This window comes from Parus major, chromosome 3, assembly GCF_001522545.3.
Source record: "Parus major isolate Abel chromosome 3, Parus_major1.1, whole genome shotgun sequence".
NCBI classification, from domain to species: domain Eukaryota; kingdom Metazoa; phylum Chordata; class Aves; order Passeriformes; family Paridae; genus Parus; species Parus major.
Genome location: NC_031770.1, coordinates 12,153,751 through 12,163,062, shown reverse-complemented (window position 1 = coordinate 12,163,062; position 9,312 = coordinate 12,153,751).

Genomic DNA, 9,312 nt, shown 5'->3' with positions numbered 1-9,312 from the left:
TTACTCTGGGTAGCATCCTGTGAAGAGAAAGGGTGGCAGTGTCAGCTCAACCCTGTATTTGCCACCAGGGAATACAGAAAACAAGCTGCTCGGTTGTGGCTTGCCTTAGTGGCAAAAGAAAAAGCACTGAAGCCTCAGGAAACCCCTGCAAGATATGGAAGGAGGGTGTGAAAAGTTTGAACATAGCCCATTTCCAGGTTCACATCCTGAACCACAGCCCCCTCCTGCTCCGTTTGTCCTGTGTAATGTAAGGAACCAACCTCCCTTATCAAACTGCAAGCTAACAAATAATAATTTTAAAAACCATCCTAAATCATCCTAAAGCTTTATTCGTTTCCCCTCAGGGTTCTGGTGAGCTGCTAACTGTCCTTCCCTCTTTGCAGAGACAGCTCTCTCTCCCTCCCTCCCTCCCTCCCAGCCCATACCTGTGTGTGCTGACACGGGGGGACTTTGCACACACCCAGAGCTCTCCACTGGGACACAGGGGCTTGGCCACCTCAGTGGCAAAGACAAAAACGCAAAACCTGAATTCAGCCCAGCCCAGGCTTCCATTTGCCCTGTGAAGCTGAATGTGGGTGTGGGTGCCTGCATGGCTTTGCCAAGGTCTCAGTGTAGAGGCAGAGCTGAGGAGGGGAGCAGGCTGTGCCTGCTGCTGTTACCATTGATTTTCTCCTCATGGCAGTGCTAATTATAGCAGCAAAAATAACTAATTGCTATGTTGTAGGTACTTTTAGCTCACTGTGATACCGTTTTCCCTTCGAGAACGGAATTACTCCTGTCCCTCTGCAACAGGGACAGACCTGGCTGTGGTGGTGTAGGCATTGATGATCCAGATGCAGCCACCCTGGCCTTGCAGGAAATGTTTCTGTAGGATTTGCTAGCAGGGTCATGTTGCTGGTACTCAAAAGGGCGTTATGCAGAGGAAAAAATTGTAATGTGTAACTTTTTGTGTCCCTCCTCTGTAATTCAGAGGGATGACTGAGGGCTTCTCTGTGCACAGACACGCCAAAAAGTTTTAATTAATGAAATGTATGTATTAATAATGCTTTATTTTGCCCAGGTCAGCCTCCTTTCCAGCCAGGTGGAGGTGTGCTTGGCCTGGGTGAGTTTCATTTTTTGATGGGCATGAATTAAGTGAAAGCCCTTGAAACTCATCCCCCCAGCACTTGCACAGAAAGAAGCTCCGTGAACCTGTTCTCAGCAGCAATTTGGATGAATTTTGTTGCTCCTCCCATTCAGACAAGCCCCAGGGCCCTCTGATAGTTCTTCCCAGGGAGCTGGAGGGAAACAAATCTGATTGTCCTGAGATTTGAATGATGGAGTAAAGATAAACTTGGGAGGGGGGGGGGGGGGGGGGGAAGATGACAGAATTCTTTACGAGCAAGGAGCACTGAAACTTTCCTTCCATTTGAAGGGCAGCCTGTGAAACAGTTACTTTGGGTTTTAAATTCCCTTGCACTTCCTCCTTCCAGCAGTGAGGGTAAGAGCTCTGGGCTGCCACTGCTGGAGCCTTGCTGATTTTATAGCCGGGCTTGTGTGATTACAGCAGCCCTGGGGACGTCGGCGGGTCACCTCCAGCTAAATCAACTAAGGTGTGGAGCTGCCACCAGGCGCCAACACCTCCTATTGCCCTGGCCAGAGGGCGAAAAGGGCCCCCCGTGACCTCAGACACCCCACCATCGATCCTTCCCTGACATCACCAGCATCAGGGAGTGAGGAGGGTCTGGATGCCCTCTCCCCACCATATCTCTCCCCACTTTCCCCATGGCATGGTTGGTCTTGTTTTGGGGTGCTGCAGAGGGTACCTGACCAAGGGAGTGCAGCCTGGCTCCCTCCTGCAAGCGTTTCCCTTGAGAGGGGGATGAAATGCAGTCAGAGGCCAAAGTCTACCTGCTCTGTGGCAGGGAGAGGATGTAATCCCAGCATGCAATAATTATATTGGTGGCAATTGTACAGACCCTTGCCCGTAGCCATCAGGAGGCAGGAACTGCGGCAGTGCTGCTGAGAACTGGGGGCTGGGGTGCTTACTGGATTAGGGTTGGGTTTTTTCTCTCCTGGAAATCATTGTGAAAGGCACTGGGAGTTCAAAACCATTGTCCATGGAACCCCAAAGTGTTGGCAGGGTAATTGTGCAGTCACCCTGCAGCTCGCAGAGCTGCCTCAAGACAGGAAGGTGTGGGGGGTCCTGGCCCCCAAAGCAGGGTGAGCTGCACCCCCCAGCCCACAACCTCCCAGGGCTCTCCCATGAGGAGGAGGGATCCTTGCCTGCAGCCATGAAGGCAGCAGGGAGAGGAGAGCTCATCTGTGTGTGTGTGGAGGGGCCAGAGGCACCCATGGGTGCTGCAGCCAGCACTAAGTCCCCTCAGCAGTCAAAACAGAGCTGTAAGGAAAGGGGCCCTGCTGGAAGCGGCACCGCTGAGCTCCCTAGGCAATTCCACAGGCAGCGGGTGTGTATCCCAGTGTTTGGCTCATCCTGGGCGTGTTGGAGCACATGCTCTGCTGTAGCACAGGCGGGACAGGCAGGGACTCTTCAGCAGCAGCAGCACTGGATCCCCCTTGGGAAGCAGCCCTCCCCCTACAGGCGCGGCATCAGGATGAGGAGCAGAAAAGGTGCATCTCTAACACGGCAGTGTCTGAGCAGCAGTCGGGACATCCTGTCCCATCCCCTGGCCCTCCTGGAGCCGTTTTGTGCTCGGGCTGGCATCACCACTGCCAGTGGCCAAGGCTGTCCTGGTGGTCTTCCTTGTTGGGGAGGAGCTGAGAGGAGTGCAGCAGAACCATCTTCTCTTTCTCCTGCTGCCAAACATCCCAGGAAGCTGCACTGCCAGGGTGTTTGGCCAGTGGTGGTAGCAATGGGACCGTCCCAGAGCACCCAGCTGGGAACAGTTATTCCTTCCTCCAGCTGACCCCCTCTGCCCTTATCACTTCTTTCTCACTCTAATAATCCTGCAAAATGAGAGGGATGGCAGGGACAGAACCTAGCCCCTCCTAGAGATTTTTGAAATGGTAAAGAAATGCTTGAACTCCATATGCATACAATGGGATTTATAGCAGCCGTCATCCGGCAGGAATGAGGAAGCCTTGGGGGGCCCCAGAGGTGCCATAGGGAGAGGACAGAGGATTTTCTACCACTGAAGTCTGAGCTTGGAGGGGGATGGCAGAGATGGCAGGGCTTGTGGGAGGGGGGAAGCACAGCTTATCATGCCGTGCCAGCTGTGGGAAGCACGGGTTTCAAAGGCACGCTCATTATTTTTAGGAACCTGGAAAGAGACTGAGTCAGCCCCCAGTTGTGGCTCATCCAGCTTTTTTCCACCAGCTTTTCATGAAGAGCTTTCCCCTTGTTTCCCCAAACCCCCAACAAATACTTGTCGTCCCAGTCAGCTAATGGGCCTGGCATTCCTTTCTTGAGCTCTCATCCTCCCTGAGCAGTGCAGTGCAGTGCCTCCCAAAAACAGCGCATCCCGATGTGCTGTGCATCCCAGTGTCAGGGAGAACTTGTCTTTTCCAGGGCAATATCTCCCAGCTGCATGGGAAGCAGACTCCGGCTGGGCAGCAAACTGGGAACAGCGAGATGTGGTGATGACGAATTGAGCATAATGCAAGGAGGGAAAATGCCTTTCACAAGGATAAAACCAGGGAGTGGGATGCCAGCACACCACCTGTGGCATCCTTTCCACTGCCTTCCAGCAGCCCCCTCCAGAGACTGAGTTTGGAAGCTGCTCATGTGGCCAAGCCCATCTGGCTGAGGCTTCCTGTGACCTGCCAGAGAATCCAAAATCCAAACAAGTGGGCAAGAAGGGTTGAGGGGCTGCTGCCCCATCTCTTCACTGTTCACACAGCTGTTGGATTTGAGATGTCTCTTGTGAAAACACCGGAGGAACACAGGGCAGTGAGGGGAACCACCAGCAGTGAGTGGTTACTGGAAGAGGCTGGAGGGGCTCTGACTTGCATGGAAGTTTTTGGAAGTTAGAGCCCATGTGGATTTGCTGGTGTCTAATAAAGGTGATGTATTTTGAAGCACAGCAGAAACATGCAGAGGGAGTAGCTTTCTGTCCACTATTTAGCTACTGGCTTGCAGGATACTCCTGGGATTTCACTACCTTTGGAACCTTTGCTGCTGTATCAGGCTGATAGGAACACACTGAAATTCACAGTGAGGTAACACTGGGCAGTAGGATTACAAGAAACCAAGCAACAAAAACCCCCCAAGCTTGACAGTGCAGTCAAAGCTGGCAAAGGGGCTTCAGAGATCTCCAGAGACAGATGCTCATCACCTTTCCACATCAGTCTGAGAGTTCAGGGCTCTGCTGACCACCTTGTGAGAGTGGACATCTATCCAAGGGGGTCACTGTCCTCCCAGAGTGGTGCTGGACTGTGTGTAGGGGATGTGAGGCACAGAAGATCCTCCAGCAGCCTCTTCCCCCAAGCACAGGGTCATGGATACCACTGCGGAGAATGCTCAGGGGATGCTGCTGGGGTCAACACCCGCCACAGACCTCACAGGGGGCCATTTCCACAGGGAGTGAGACCTGTAGGCTCGAAGGGAACCTGTGGTGATGCAGAGCGCCCCGAGGAAGCAGAGCCAGTGAATGGGCAGCCAGAGAGATAGTGCTGAGCCGGCTGGGGAGAGTGGGAAGGAAGTGGAGCTATAGGTCGAGAAAGACAGGGAGACGCCGGGAGTGGCAGGGGCCGTGGGAGGCAGGGAGACAGGAGCCCGGTGAGTCAGCTCGGTGGGTTGCTTTGAAACGCGGCAGGGAAGCACAGGCAGGGCAGGTTCTGCCGCAGCCTGGGGAGCCATCTCCCCTCAGCTGGCACCTTCTCCATCCCTCCCTGCTCAGTCAAGGAAAGCAGATCGCCCTCCAAACTGGGGCAGCCTGCAGAGCCACTGCTCCCTCCTTCCAAGATAATGCTGGCACGGAGCCACTCTGGCTCCTGCCGCTGCGGTGAAGTGTTTCCTCATCTAAACAGGAGAGCTGCCAAAACCTGGCTTGGAAGCAGGGCTTTCCAGTGGCCAGGCTTGGCCCCAGAGCTGGCAGCAGAGGGTGACCAGGGCAGCTCTTTGCTCTGCCAGCCCATGCCACCCCAGCAGTGCTCACGTCCCCCTGACCTCCGCGGCACCGCGGGCCAGCGTTGACGCAAAGGCCGTGCTTTGGGTGGGAAGCTGCCCGCGGAGACAAGAGCAGCCCCCCGGGCAAGGCACGGTGTGTGCGTGCAGGCGGCTGCCGCCGAAACCCGGCTGAGTCACCCCCGCTGCCGCGGGCGTGCGATGGAGCGCGGGCAGGACCGGAGCATCTCCGGGAGCACCTCGGCTCCTCCCAGACAGATGCTGAGCTCCAGCACAGAGACAGCCAGGGGGAAGGAAAGCCGGGGCTGGAAGCAGCATGTGCCCAAGGAGAGGGTTTCTTCCAGAACAGGGGAACATTGTGATTTTCTGTGGGATTTTAAGATGCAGTCCCCGCAATCCTGAAAGACCCTATGGCATGTTTGACCTCCACTGGGTAATCCAAGGAGGCAGGAGGTTGGAAAAGGCTGCACAGGAGATACTCTCCCTTGCTCTAATCTTGCCTGAGGTTGCAATCAGAGCATCTTCCTTCTGTGAACCTCCCTCTGTGAGGTGGCTGGCATGTGAGCCCAGGGCTTCTGGTGGCCTGGCGGTGCCCACTCCTGGGCTTTGTGCTCACCATCCCACCTCGGATGGGGCACATTGAGAGTTTCAGGGAAGGGATGTCACACCAGGGTGTGTCTTGCAGAGTAAGCAGTGTTTTGACACCCAGACTCCTCCCCACCTCTCCCAAAATGCCTCTTGAGAGAAGCGTGGAGGCTCACAGCCAAGGGGGTGTCAGCTAGGTTTTTGGGTGACCTGCAGCAACCCAGGTGTCCTAGCCATGGTGTGTCAAGAACACTACAGACCCTGAAGGTGAAGGTTCATCTTCCCAAGGGTATGAAGCTGTGGCCTCTCCTGTGTGGTCAGTAAACTTGCATAAATCCCCCCACCTAAGTTCTGCTGGGAATTGGAAATGAAAGGTTGCATGGCCAAGCTGCTGTACCAGCCAGGTTCTCATCTCTGTCTCGCCTGGCTGGGCTCAAAATCATGAGAAGGGGCCAGAAAAGGGGTCCTGGGTGACTGCTCTCAGCCTTGTGGGCAGAGCACCCCCAGGCCTTGCAGGTGGACCTGCTGGGCTCCCTCCATTCCCATGCCAGAGGAGTGATGTCTGGGGACAAGATGCCACTGGGAGTTAAGCAGGAAGGTCCCTTTGCTGGATTCCATGCAAAAGGCATTGCCCTGGCACTGCTGAGGAACTGTGCCTTTCAATATCATTCAGTTCTGACAGGCTGTGCAATCAAACCCTCATCCCTGCCTGGGCCATCCTGCTGATTGTGGTGAAAAGTAGCCTAGGCAAGAAGAACAGACAGGGCAGCCTGGGATCACAGCTGAAATATTCCCTGTGCACAGATCAAACTGAGTCATTGTTCCCCGAGCAGTGCCTTCCTTACACCTTCTTTCCTGAGTATCTCTCCCCCTGCTCTCCTCAAGCCCAGCTCCTTCCCTTGCTCCCTACACCTGGTCCTTGTCCCTAAACACACTGTCCCCACTCCGTCCTGGCTGCCACATCAAGGGGGTGATGCTGGCAGTGGCATGGGGTCCTCTAGAATGAGTGGGATGAGTCCACCTGCCCCTCTCCCATGGCCACCCATCCAAACCCACACACGGTTAGTTTGGGAAGGGACGGGGTGTGATTGAGACAGCGACACACGGCTGCTTCTTTCTTTGATCCCATCTCTTCTCCTCACTCCCAAATTATCTGAGTGAAATGAAACACATTTTAGTAGTCAAATCCATAAGGGTGGGGTCCCACTATGCTTTGACCCTACGGGGAATTTTGTACATTTGATTTGATGTACACCCGAAATATTAATTTAACATGCTAGATTTTCTCCCACACCCAAGCAATGCTGAAAATTAAACAAGATCCTACAGAAGTGTTTGTGCCATTACTTCGTTAGCATCATTATTTATCGAGTTTAATTAACAGTGCTGAAGCTGTACATGCAACATTTGCTCCAGTGGGAGTATGGAGAAGGATATGGCCATCCAGTGTCTGTGGGCTGCCTTGCTGAAGACAAAGACCCCCAAAGATCCCACTTCGTGGTGCTGCATGTGCCTGCCTGCAATGGTGTTGGTGGGGTCATGCTGTGAGCATGCTCCAGGTTAGAAAACACCAAGGAATGGTATTTGTAGGAAAGGCAGTATGGTTTTCCTATGGGCTCCAGCCCAACAACACTGACAGTCAACAGTCTGCATTTCCACCTTGCAGCTCAGCAGGTAGGCAGCCCACTACCACTGGAATGCTCTCCTCCGTGGGGCTGCTGCCTGTCCACCCAGCTCCTCCTGCCCTGCCAGAGGCTCCAGGACTTTCCACTCTGTGTCTCCAGTGGTGCTGGGCACACCTCAGCCCTGACCACTTGTGTCAAGGCTCCAGAACTGATATTATTATTATTATTATTGTTATTGTTATTATTCCTGATTCAGCCATGCTTGTAACTGCACGTCTGACTTGGAGCACCTGATGGAAGTGAAGTGTGTGCTCCAGGACCTCATTAAATTAGGACCTCAAAGCAGGATTTGAGAAAGCCCAGATGACAGTGAAGTCGTCTCAGCAAGCTTTTGGCTTGGGAGCGCTCTGATTAATGTCATTTGCTACCTCTTTCGCTTAAAAGACAAGGAGTCGTTAAAATAAAAGAAACCTCAAGTTGAAAGCACTGAAAAAAAAAAATCAATTAAGCCCCACATAGCTGTATTTTGTCCTGGAGCAAAATCTCAGACATAACAGAGAAATTACATAGCCTGAAAGAGAGAAAGGGAAGGTTTTTATGTGCGGTCTTGCTGAGGTATTGCCCGAAGCCATCCTGAGGTGGCTTCTCACCTGGTACCTGTGGAAACTGTGAGCTCCCCACAGGAGTATGGGGAGCAAGTAGGTGCTAGGATACCCTGATGGAAATACAGATTGCTGAAGGAGCTCTCTGACAATGCATCACCTGATGTGGGGCTGGAGCTTTACCCCTGGGGCTCCAGGCTGTCCCACACCCCCAGGCTCAGACCCCCATGAGATCTCACCCCCAGGGGGCTAAAGGGGACATGCATCCAGCAGAGCTCTTTCATTTGGCCATATCTGAAGGTGTGTTCCTTTCAGAGGCTCGAGGTCCAGCCCCTGAAGTTAAATCTTGGTCTCAATGAAACCGACAGTGAAACTCCCATCAATTCCCCCTGTCCTGTGGGAGGAAAAGCGGCACCTTAGAAAGGAGTGACTCCATTTGAAAGGCCTCTTCCTTCATGTGGGGAAACAGCTCCTGGTGCTCATTCCCGCAACTGCTCCAGCCCAGTGCCGTCTCTGCTGCAGGGATGAACCAAGTGCGTTTCCACTGCTTTGAATAAAAAAGCAGATTGAAGAGGAGGCGGGAATCCCTGAATGTTGTTAAAACACCCAAGGCCACGTTAGGCGCTGGCTCTGCTCTGCTCACAGACGTCTTGTGGGTTTTCTTCTGTTTCTTTTGCTTCCTTCCCCAATACCCTAACCTCTTGTCTTTGTTTCATTTCCACTTTGGGAAGAGGGGAAAGACAACAAGGGACAAATAAAATTAAAAAAGAAAAAAAAAGTAGTGGGGGAGCAAAAAGTCTGTGACACGGTTTTAATTCTAAATCAATGACTGAAAAAGAATAAAAATAGTTTTTTTCTCTTTTTTTTTTTTTTCTGAACAGAAGAAAAGCTAGTCATTAACAAAAAATAATAACAACTTTCTCTTCCTGCTGCTGCCCCGAGGACAGCTCGGCCTCTTTCCCGGCACCTCGGCAAGTCTTTCCCTCGACGGGCTGTCCCGAGGCTGTCTCTGCTCAGCCCCCCGTGGGCGGCGGGACCCGCACTGGCGAGCGGGGAGCACTCCCAGCCCCCGTTGCCGGCAGGGTATCCCGGTGCGGCGGCGGAGAGAGGGGCAGCGGGTCCGACCCGGCGGGGGCTCCACCGGCGGGGCGCGGGCAGGCGGCAGCGGCGGGGCTCCCTCCTCCTTTGGGTTTTTGGATTGGTTTTGGTTTTGGTTTATTTTTTGGTTGTTTTTTGTTTCTTTTTTCTTAATTTTCAGACGTTAAATTCTTTCGCAAACATTCATGCCTTAGGAAGGGCTGGAACAAAGCTCAGCTGCTCCAACCGGTCGGACAGGTAAGCAGACTTGTTGACACCGTTATGTTTGCAGCACGCATGCTCCTTCCCAAGTTTCCTGGTGCATTTTTCTATTCCACCTTATGAAACTTTCCTTCCC